Here is a 12,724-nt window from a genome sequence, read left to right on the forward strand (position 1 = left end):
TCTGCTGTTTGTCTCCATGGAGTACTTAATTGCATCTTATTCTGGAAAGAATTCCAATGCACATTGCAGAAACCATGCAAAATCATGAGAGAATGTTCTGCTAATTTCTTCCAAACTATTTTTTATTTATTTGCCTATATTTTCCTCCATGATAGTGAAATACAGAGAAGAGAAATGGGGAGGTTGCTAACTCAGATTTATTTGCTGTTTCTAGCTCACATTTTTGTTTTGCTGCTCCCCCCTCCCCCCAGAGAACCTTAGGAATTCCTACAGCAGATTATGTTTAACTCTTTATCTCCCTGACATTTTAAAACCAGACACTTTCCTTGGGGCGTTTGCATCCAGACTGGGGTCAAGGGAGGAAAAAGCTCAGTCCAGAATCTGCAGACACAGTCAGGGTAGAGGGAGGTAGGATTGGCTCCCCATGTAGCGCACGGACCTGGTACTCAGGGCCCATCACCTTGTGGTAGCCCAGGGGACATCTTCGTTTCTTTTAAATAAGAAGACAGAGATGATATGGCAGCAAGCTGAGCCCAGACAGGCGCCTGTCTTGTGCAGCTCTTTGCCTCATGTGATCGTCCAACATCGGTAGCTGCTGTGGTACAGATGCAAAATGTCCTCGTCTGAATACTTGGTTCCTAGACGACAGCATTGTTTTTGGAAGGTTGTGGAACCCTTTAGAGACAGGGTCTAGCTAAAGGAAGCAAGAATGGGGCAGGGAAGGATTGGACTTGAGGTTTGCAGTTTGGTCCCACTTCCTGCCCTTGCTCTCTGCTTCCTGATCTGCTGAGACATGAGGTTGTCCAAGCTCTCCTCTCGTGTCGCCACGAACCCTGCCTTCCTCTCCGTGATGGACTGGATCACGGAGATCCTCCAACTACGAGCCAAATAAATCCTTTTTAAGTTACTTTTTGTTAGGTGTTTGGTCACGTCAATGAAAAAAGTAGTTAATACTGTATAGAATTAGCTTTTGCTTCCGTCATGGCCAAAAAGAAAAGAAAAATTATTAACTGATTCAATGGAAAGGAAGTACGGAATCAAGTCCCACCATTTCTAAGTGTCTTAGTCAGGGTTTTCTATTGCTGGGAAGAGACACCATGATCATGGCTACGACAAGCAACTCTTATAAGGTAAGACATTGAATTGAGGTGGCAGCTTACAGTTTCAGAAGTTCAGTCCATTATCATCACGGTAGGGAATGTGATTTCATTCAGACAGGGCCAGTGCCAAGGCTGAGGGTGCTACATCTTCCAGGCTACAAGAAGTTGACAGACACGCTGGGTGCTCAACTTGAGCTCAGGAATCCTCAAAGCCCATCCCCATATACTTCCTCCAACAAGGCCACACCCACTCTGACAAAGCCACACCTCCCAATAGTGCCGCTCCTTTTGGGGGTCATTTTCTTTCAAATCACAACACTAGTTTATTTTTCTGCTATAGGAAAAAAATATGAACTATTTGTGTGAGAGTATTTTTTTTTTTTTAATGAAGGGGGAAAAGAGAGAAAGAGGGGGAGTGGCAGGGTCCGCCTGGCACCCATCCAGTTCCACAGGGACACTTATGGTTTCTTAGCTGACCCCAACAAGCAGTGATCCAGCCCAGCCTCAGCCTTGCCTTCCAGGGGACTCAGGTGTGCCGAAAGCAGAGTCTGCTCTGAGTTCCAGAGCTTGCTAGTACAGAGCCCACACCGGTCCCCAGGCTCCTCCACCTTTCACATTTCCTGGCTTGCCCTTGAGAAACCTTTAGTTTGGTTTGGCGACTGCAATCCGTTGACGTCTTCTCGGCAGCCTCGGGCGCACGCCTATTGAGATCTATAGGGCAATGCCAGGCAGCCACTGGCAGTCTTGAAAACTCCATACCGCAATACTGTAATCCAGGCATCACGTATACCACAGGCCAGGAGCCAGCCAGCCTGTCCACAGATTCTACTTTCTGCTTTAGGAAGAGTGACTGTACTCCTCCCTCCTCCCCTCCCCTCTCCTCCTCTTCCTTTCTCTTCCCTTCTGGTTTATAGGCCCTCCCTTACAGGAGCTTGCACCTTGCATGGTCTGGTCCCTGGGATGCAGGCTCCTGAGTCCTCAGCACAGAACGGTGAGCCAATAAAGCTTTTAAAGCCCTTGAAGAATGTTTTCAATTAGAACTCACATGACTTGGGCTCTGCTGTTTCTGCTTCCAAGTTAGCAGTCTGGAGGCAGTTGCCAGAACCCCAAGCCAGCCAAGGACAGAGGCCTGAAGCTGGTGTCAGCAGAGGGAAACTTAGTCACAAAAATAGGACATGACATTGTATAGATTGGAGCAAGAAGAAAATATGCAAAATTCCACAATGCAGAGTGGGCATTGCATGGAATATTTGTATATTATAGAGTATACATATATGCATACATATGGGTATACACATATACATAAGACACGTGTTCAATCATATTCCTTTAATTCTGAAAACATTGAGTGTATAGAAAGGCGGTGTATCTAAACATGCCCATCTCCTTTTCCTTGCCTTCCCTGTCTTTTGCGCTACTGTTCTATTACTAAACCTTCTGCCTCGAGTTTGGGTCCCTAAAGCTTTGCTCAGGTGGGGAGAACGTAATGAATTGAACATCCTCACGTTACAAATCCCTTCTTCTCTTTCCAGGAGCTCCGCCATCCCAGCGGTGCGAGAACAGTTCTGCCAAGACAGTTTGGCAGTTCGCTTTTGTCTAGGTGGCTGGTAGATTTGAAAGACTCGCAGCCCCTTCCAGGCTGCTCTCCTGAGTTTTCTCTCTTGCCCCTTTTTAAAGCACTGAATCCAGAGCCTCTGGGCTCCTTTGTCCTGGGGGCTCTGAAGAGGTCCTTTCTTCCTGCCCTTTGTGTGAGCTAATCTCAGTTTATTGAGGGGATTAGGCAAAGAACAAAGTGACTTTTGTCTGGGAGAGGAGTTTGAGGTCCTAAAAGGGAGAGTGTGAGAAGAGGGACCTGAGCCTGCTGCTGACAGTGCCCCAGAGTGACAGGACCTCCCTGGGACCTGCTGCTGAGGTCTGACTTTGGGCGCTGAGGGCACAACCTTAGAAACATCCCTGTCTACAAGCCAGGCCTCCAGGAGATGGGGTGGCTGCCCTGCGCAGAGCTTGCAGATTCTAAACACCCCAGGAAGAAAAAGAACTCCTTCAAGGGGCCTGCTCACTTCTCCGTCCTGGCAGGTTTGAATGGAATTCATAACACGTTTATTTTGCTTTTTTAAAAGCTACCGAAAATGTGGATGTTTCTTGTATACTTTGGCATAGACAGTAAGGAAATGATTCCACCATTATTATATCCATAGACATCTCTGCGCACATCTAAAGCGATTTCATTGAGACACAATCCTAAAAATGAAATTGTTGGGTTAAATTGTATAACATAAAATTTATTGGGTACATTCAAATGTGTGCAACACGATGTCATAAGACACACATGCAGTAAACTGGTGACAGCCGAGGAATGAGCCGACAGTTGTTCCCGCCACACTCTGGCAAGCTGTTCTCCCTGTGGCAAGAGGAGCTGCAATCTCCTTTAGCAAAAGAATCTGAAGCAGTGAAGCTCGCTGCTGTGAACCAGAGGCCTCGGGTTACAACGAGAGATCTTCGGGCTTCTTTATTCGACATACTTGCGACTGTAGATTCTTTGGCATATTTTTAGTTGACTTATTTATCTATTGAAAGTCACTTTCTTGTAATGGGCTCACAAATTCAAAAACCATGCTGTTAGTTTAAGGAAGTCCCTCAGACACTTGCCCATCCCAAACTATATCTCAGTGAACTTCTGTGCGGTTAAAACCGGCATTGTAGTCATGGGGCATCGCTTGACCTTTCCACTGCCAATTATTTTCTTTTCATGGACTTATCCATCCCACACCCATCACACACACACACACACACACACACACACACACACACACACACACACACAGAGTGATGTGGGAGTGTCATGTATCAATCTGTTGATTTCATTGGTTAAGCAATAAAGAAACTGCTTGGCCCTCATAGGTTAAAACATAGGTGGGAGGAGTAAACAGAACAGAATGCTGGGAGGAAGAGGAAGTGAGCTCAGACTCGACAGCTCTGCTCTCTGGAGCAGAGAGGCCATGCTCCCTGCTCCTGGGCAGAGACGCGATGAAGCTCTGACCCAGGATGGATGTAGGCTAGAATCTCCCTGGTAAGCCACCTCGTGGGCTACAGCAGATTATTAGAAATGGGCTAGTCCAGGTGCGAGAGTTAGCCTAGAAGAGGCTAGATAGAAATGGGCCAAGCAGTGTTTAAATGAATACAGTTTGTGTGTTGTTATTTCGGGCATAAGCTAGCCAGGCAGCCGGGGTGCTGGGGACGCAGCCCCACCGGTCTTATTACTACAACACACACACACACACACACACACACACACACACACACACACACACACACACACACACGAGGGTAAAAAAGAATAAAGAAAGAAACAAAACAAAACAATAAAACCCAATAACTAGAAACAATGGTTGTGTGCATATCCTCTTTCAGGACTCACTGTCTTTTTGCCTGAATCTGTCTTCCCTACTGTTAGGTCTCAAAATCTGGACAAACGGCTAACTAAGGTACCTATTTAACATATCAAAGTGGACCTGGTCTCTAGGTTCTCCCAGCATCCCTCAGTCCCTACCTATTCTAGGCTATGGCTGGCATGCCCTGCCCTCTACCCTGAGCTCTCTAGTCTAGGGGTTGGGCTGTCCTTCTCTCTACTGCCCTCCCCTATATAATCCAAACAGTTGCTATGCCCATGCTTTTTAATCCATTTTACCATTTACCCTCCTGGACTCTTAGTCTCCTGGCTGTCCCCTGCTCCCTCCCCCCCTTCCTCCCACACGGCCCAGCTCAGAGTCAGGTTCACTCTGAACTCCCCCGGATGCCCCTGCCTCTTTCTGTGCTGTTTATGTATAAAGATGTACAAACCGAAGGTCTGGTATGTGGGAGAGAGTGTGTGGTTTCTGCTTCTTTTCTGAGTTTGGCTGACCTTGCTTATTGTACATGCTAAATCCGATGATTTCCTGGCAAATTTCATTTTATCGACAGCTGAGTAATATTCCATTTTATATATGGGCCATATTTTCGTTATCTGTTCATCTGTGGATGGACATCTAGGCTGGCTCCATTTTCTTGCTATCACAATTAGATCAGCAATAAGATAGGTGTATGAACATCTCTATGGCAGGATGCGGAGTTCTCTGGATGTGTGCCTGAGACTAGAATAGCTGGGTCATAAGATAGTTATACTTTTGATTTTTAAGGAACTTCCAAACTGCTTTTCATAATGACTGTACTGGCTGGCACCCAGCCCAGCCCTGATATGGATTCTTCTCTCTCCACAGCCCCTCCAGAGTTGGTTGCCATCATTCCTGATGATGGCCATTGCAACTGGAGTGAGCTGGCCTCTCAGAGTAGGTCTAATTCGTATTTCCCTAGTGACTCAGATGTGGAACACTTTAAAAACTTTTTAAAAAGCTATTGGCTGTCTCTGTTTCTTCTTTTGAAAACTGTTTTTTCAATTAGGCTGTTCGTTGATTGGCAGTTTTATTTCCTTGCTATTTAACCTCTGCCGTTCTTTTAAAAAGTTAGGTTTGTTTTATGTATTAGGGTCCTTTAAAGAACATACCTGATTATATATACACATATTGGTAATGCATTAGTATATATGGATATGTAAATATATGAGATTCGTTAGACTAGTTCACAGATTGTGGTCTCTGTTCTCCAACAATGTTAGACCCAAAGGCTAAGGTTCCAGTAGTGGCGCAGTCCTTGAAGCTGCAGGTCTCAGCTGTGTCAATCTAGCTGGAATCCCTGGAAGATTCCTGGAGAGCTGCTGGCTTACAGTCTGTGTTGGAAGGCTGAAAAAAATTGAAATTAATACTGGCTTTATAAGCAGGATGGCCAGCCTTGCCAGGGAGAGCAAAGACAAGCAGGCAAATAGCAAGATTTTCTTCTTCCATCTCCTTTTATTTGGGTTGCCACCAGGAGGCGTGGCCCAGATTTTGGGCAGGTCTTCCTGTTTCAAATAATCTAGTTAGGAAAATGTCTCACAGGTGTGTCGGGCAGTCTGGGTTTTCACTGATTCTGGACATGGTTAAGTCGACAACTAAGGTGGGTCATCACAATGTGTATGCATGTTTTGTCTGCATGTATACTTGTATGTTCAACACATGTGTGCCTGGTGCCTGCCCTTGAAGCTAGGAAGAGGGCATCAGGTGCTGTGGAACTGAAGTCAGGGATGGCTGTGGGCCGTCATGTAGGGATTGAGAAACGCACCCAGGTCCTCTGCAAGAATAACGGGTGCTCTCAAGTGCGGAGCCATTCCTCCAGCCTGCGATTTCTGCAGGGCTTTGTAAATTCTGGACATTAATTACCTGTCTAGCTGGTGATTCACCGGGGTTCGTTTGCTACAAGGTAATTGCTTCAATTCGCATCAACCCGGAAAGCTGAAGCCTGTGCTGTCAGGAGAGTTCCCTAACGAGACACTGATTTAGTCTTTCAGAAGGATTTCCCTGGACTTCTTTCTTGACTGGAGCTCCATGGGATCACGGAGCTAAACAACGATGCTGCTGACTTTGCAGCCGTTGGTGCTGAGCTGCCACCATGCAGGACACACAGGATGGAAGCTAACTTACTGCCTGCAACGTAGGCTCTGGCTTTTCTTCTCCTGGGAAGCAGAGGTTGGTGGGACCACTGGCGCTGGGCGGTCTGAATTCTGCCTTTCACCTTCTGCTAGGCCACAGAGAAGGGGTGGGGACCATGACTTGGGAGCTCCATGGCTTCTCCTGATTCTACTTCCTTCCTCCCAGCATTCAGTTTAGTTCTCCCAGCCTATCTCCCCTATTAGGCCAAACCAGTTTCTCTATTAACCAATGATATTCATAGCATACAGATTGAACTCCAACATCAACCTAGCTCCAGGTCAGGATGTTGACATCTTGCTTGAAAAATAATTTCACTTCAAGTTTCTATCAGTGTATTTTATTTTTATATTGAAATTTTAAGATTTCTTTTGAAAAGTGTGGGGAGATGGAGCCATTTCTATTTTTTTTTGTTTCTAAATGATTAGTCACTTTCTCCAGAACAACATTGGATATATTATCTCTAGTCCTTTCAGATTGGATGGGACCTTTTTGTTGTACGAGATTCATAATTATAGGTGGGTTTTCTGTATTATTGCTGTTCTTTGTTCTTTGTCTATCCCAACACCGTTACTGTAAGGTTTTAGTTATTACGGCTGTATTAAATGTTAATACCTAGCAGAGTGTCTTGCTCAAGGTAGATGCTCAAATGCTTTTGAGCAGCTAAAGAATCCTTCAGTCATCTGCATTGCGCTCACTCAACGCTCATGAGTGACTCTGGAGGCAACCGTTGTCCTTACTGCTTAATCCTCCCTGAAGAAGAAGCTCGTCTATGGGATTGTTTTCAGGTCTCCTGTGCTTTCTACAGTCAGTAAGGGTTGAGAGTCTTTCTTCTTGTGCCTAGAATCTATTTTGTTATGATTTCTTTAGGTTTGATGTCTATCTATCTATCTATCTATCTATCTATCTATCTATCTATCTATCTATCTTCTTTCTTTCTATCTATCAACCTACCTACCTATCTCTCATCCATCATCTATCCATTATATATCATCTATCTATCTATCTATCTATCTATCTATCTATCTATCTATCTGCCTTCTTTCTTTCTATCTATCTATCTACCTACCTATCTCTCATCTATCTGTCTGTCTGTCTATCGCTGGCTTAAACATAGTTTATATGGTTTAAACATAGAACTTTTTATCCTGGCTATTTAGCTGTACAATTTTGGCGAGCCCTCTCTTCTTCTAGAGCCTGGTTTCAGGCTGGAGTACAGATGATGGGGGGGTGGGGGCGAGGAGCTGGGAAAATGCTAGCATTAGACCATTCACAGACAGCAGCTCTTGCATCCTTTATCATTTGGGAACTGCTGAGGAATCTTCAAACAGTAGACTGAAGAAGAGGCTTGATATGGTAGAACCTCCATAGAACAAACAACTTCTCTTTGTGCTTGAGCCTGTGAGCTCTGAGCCTGAGTCTCAGCTCCACTTTTTCCTGTGAGCTGTGCTAATGGGGGCATCTTCTGAATCTCAGAGCCTTCCTCTGTGCAATAGGAGGTGAGAGAGTTGTTGTGAGAATCCAATGTATTTAAAGCAGCAGGAGCTTGAGCATGAAATCTACTTTATGTACAGGAGAAGACCTGGGATCCCAGGACTCCCAGACAGTTGGAATCCTTCAGGAATGTCCACCGAGACCCAGGGAAATGCTCTCCGTTTCTCAGTTACCACTGAGCTTCCCAGTCACCCTGCGATTGACCTGGCATAGAGTCAAAGACTGTGGGCTGGCTACCTGTATGCAGAGAACAGCACGGATGGGATGCAGACCCAGCTGAGAACCAGACTTTCTGACTTTGCCACCCTCAACAGGCCTTGGAAGCCGTGTTGTCCAGACAGTGTCTGTAATTGAATTTCACCTTATTTATTCGGCTTTTGATTTGAAAAAAAAATTCTACTTCTTAAGATGATAACAGAAGCCTGGATGAGCCAGCTGACCCCATTAGGGAATCACATTTCCCTCCCATTGCTCAGATATCTATCTCTTTGGTGATTCATTCTATAGGCACTGTGTGTGTCATTTACCATAGCCGCTTGCCATCCAGATACTTCAATAGTGATCACTGCCAATATTTGTAGAAATTTTAACCCCAGAATCACAGATTGGAGAGCTCCATACTTGTTTCGGTTTCTTCCAGCAATAATCAACTGATAAAATAGATTCCCTTCCACTCAGGTTTCTTCCTACCCAGCGCAACGGCATCTACTGCTAGAGACCCTTCTCCTCTTCCTACAGGCCCATTGTCAGAGAGAGCTCAGGCTCCAGCAGGACCTTGGGAAGACCCGTGTTTTAGCGAGGTATTTCCAAATAGAGCGTAGGGTTACATGGAGGCAATGTGACTTTGCCCTGGACTCATAGCCATCAGAAGAACCCCCGAGTTCCTTGGACTCCACCATCTCTGGTTCTTACCATCTTTCCACCTCCTCTTCTAGAGAGACTCCTGAGCCTTGAGGTGAGGCCTTTGATAAAGGCATACCATTTAGGACTGAGTGCTTCAAAGTCTCTTGCTCTTTGAATGTTGTCCCATTGTGGATCTCTTTGTTAACTACCATCTACTGCAAGGAGAAGCTTATCTGATGAGGGTTGAATGATACTCTGATCTATAGGTATAGCGGTATGTCACTAGAAGTCATTTTATTGCTATGTTTCCTTAACAGAATAAGAGTTTCAAGCTTTTCCCTAAGTCCATGACCTATCTAGTCTCAGGTTCTGGGTCACTTTACCAGTGTCAGGAATGAAGTCCATCTCATGGAGTAACCTTTAAATCCCATTGAAAAGTAACTGGTTACTCCCATAACATCTGTGCCATTACATCGTCTAGGGAGGTGACTGTTGTAAGTCCCTGAGTTTGTGCTGGGTGGTATCTAGGACTACTATTTTGTGTGTGTGGATGATTTGACTGCATGGCTGTCCATGTCCCACGTGCATTCAGGGCTCTCAGAAGCCAGAAGAAGGTTTCAGATCCTCTGGGCCTAGAGTTACACCATTGTGAGCTGCCAGGATGTCCTGGGGATCAAACCTGGGTCCTTTAGAAATCAATGCTTTTAACCACTGAGGCATCATTCCAACTCTATGTGTGATATGAATTTTTTTGCAACTTTTTCCATAATAAAGCTTAAAATATATAATGAAACCCAGTACTTTCTATGATAAGAAAAATAATAATTGATAATATAATAATTTAATATATACATTATTAAATTTATATGTACATATATAGAGAGAAGAGAGAGATAGATGTATCTTCATGAAAGTGGTTCTGCATTGATTATTTTAGTTTTCTCCTCTTCAGCTGATTCAGAGTGCTCTAAAGACAATTCACTGAGATTCATAGGAATGCAGACAGAGTTCCAATGTTCAGTATGGTGTGATTGGGATCGTGCCTCACAGACTTATGAATGAATGCAGCTTCATACTGGCCACTTTTCCTTTTCCTTCCTGTGATGTGGCCGGAATAAATACCAGCTGAACCCAGCCTGGTTTGCTCTTCTGCAGTTTGTCTATGAAATAGGTGAAGTGCCTGTGTTCTCCCTACTGAGGGTCTTCTTAGCTGCACACAACAGAATCCTTCTTCTCGGTACTACAAATATAGTACGTAAAAGGCAGAACACAACTCACAATATCATAGTGGGTGTGCAACAGACGACAGCTTGAGCTTCATGGAGCAACTCTAAAAAGCCGCAACACTGAACCAACCACCCGATGAACCCTTGTCTCTGTAGAGATAACAGAGAATGACCGACAGCTCCAGAAAGGCTCTCCATCACCGAATTCCACATCAGTGAAGCAAGTGTCGGGAGCTCTATCCAAATCCATCCAGATGGCCAAACGGAAATCATGTTCGGGACTCTAATCTAATATTAGGAGTCTGGGAAACGAACTTAGTTTTGCAGACTATGACTTCAGGGAGGTATACTAGAAGTCGGGAAGTGAAGGAACCATATAGAATCCACTGCTTGGAACCCCAGGCTCCCTGTGAGCCCAGCAAGTGTAATCTCCGTGGGGGCGAAGACCGCGGTCTGATGTTCTTTTGTGTCTTTCCACCCTTACCACTCAACACGAGAACGCTTCGCCTTGTTTCCATCTAGAAGATGTGCTAAGGTGCCTATACGTTCGTTAAGTGAATTGCCCAAAACCCCAGTAGTGGAGGCAACATGTGGGCACAAGTTCTTAACCACCTCCCCTCTGCCACACAGAGTTATTGGCGTTTTCAAATAAGAGCAAACACACGACCCTGCTTTGCCACTTAAGAAACACAATGCAATTATGAGTGAGTACATCCCATATTCATCTTTTTGGGTCTGGGTTACCTCACTCAGGATAGTGTTTTCTATTTCCATCCATTTGCATGCAAAATTCGAGAAGTCATTGTTTTTTACCGCAGCATAGTACTCTAATGTGTAGATATTCCACACTTTCTTCATCCATTCTTCCATTGAAGGGCATATAGGTTGTTTCCAGGTTCTGGCTATTACAAATAATACTGCTATGAACATAGTTGAACAAATGCTTTTGTCACATGATAGGGCATCTCTTGGGTATATTCCCAAGAGTGGTATTGCTGGGTCTAGGGGTAGGTTGATCCCGAATTTCCTGAGAAACCGAAACACTAATTTCCAAAGTGGTTGCACAAGATTGCATTCCCACCAGCAATGGATGAGGGTACCCCTTCCTCCACAGCCTCTCCAGCAAAGGCTATCATTGGTGTTTTTGATTTTAGCCATTCTGACAGGTGTAAGATAATATCTCAAAGTTGTTTTGATTTGCATTTCCCTGATTGCTAAGGAGGTTGAGCATGACCTTAAGTGTCTTTTGGCCATTTGAACTTCTTCTGTTGAGAATTCTCTGTTCAGTTCAGTCTACAATTGGTGAACCTAAAGAAGCTAAATAAGAAGGTGAACCCAAGGAAAAACATATAGTTATCCTCTTGGCTATGGGAAGTAGACAAAATTGCCGGGGAGAAAATTGGGATCTTGGGGGTGGGGTGGGATGGGGGTAAGGGGAGATGGGGAGAGAGAAGTGAGAAGGGGAGGATGGGGGAAACTTGGGAAAACAGGGTGATTGGGATAAAGGAAGGTTGGATAGGGGAGCACGGAAGCACAATTCTTAGTTAAGGGAGCCACCTTAGGGTTGGCAAGAGACTTGAACCTAGAGTGGCTCCCAGGAGCCCAAGGCGATGTCCCCAGTTAGTTCCTTGGGCAGCTGAGGATAGGGAACCTGAAATGACCCTATCCTATAGCAATACTGACGAATATCTTGCATATCCCCATAGAACCTTCATCTGGTGATGGATGGAGATAGAGACAGAGACCCACACTGGAGCACTGGACTGAGCTCCCAAGGTCCCAATGAGGAGTGGAAGGAGGGAGAAGATGAGCAAGGAAGTTAAGACCACAAGGGGTGCACCCACCCACTGAGACAGTGGGGCTGATCTATTGGGAGCTCACCAAGGCCAGCTGGACTGTGACTGAAAAAGCATGGGATAAAACCGGACTCTCTGAACATGGCGAACAATGAGGGTTGATGAGAAGCCAAGGACAATGGCACAAGGTTTTGATCCTACTTCATGTTCTGGCTTTGTGGGAACCTAGCCAGTTTGGATGTTCACCTTCCTAGACTTGGACGGAGTGGGGAGGACCTTGGACTTTCCACAGGGCAAGGAACCCTGACTGCTCTTTGGACTGGAGAGGGAGGGGGAGAGGAGTGGGAGGCTGGGAGGAGGCTGAAACTTTTTTTCCTTTTCTCAATAAAAAAAAAAAAGAAACACAATGCAAACGTGAACATTTTCCTTAACCAGATAATGGCTCGGCTTCATCCTAGTTCCTATTTATACCTTATGTCCTACCTACTTTTTTCACTGCTGCGAGGTCGTTACAGAAGGAAGGGTTTGCTTTGCCCCGCAGTGTGAGGCACTGGGTCACACTGTTTCTGCAGTCAGGAAGCAGAGAGAGAGATGGGTGCTGGTGATTGGCAGTTCACTTTCAGTCTGGGCTGCAGCCCATGGGATGGGTCTCCCATCCTTAATTAGATCTTCCTGGAATTGTCTTCACAGTCTTCACCCAGAAACGC

This window comes from Microtus pennsylvanicus, chromosome 18 (assembly GCF_037038515.1).
Source record: "Microtus pennsylvanicus isolate mMicPen1 chromosome 18, mMicPen1.hap1, whole genome shotgun sequence".
NCBI lineage: Eukaryota > Metazoa > Chordata > Mammalia > Rodentia > Cricetidae > Microtus > Microtus pennsylvanicus.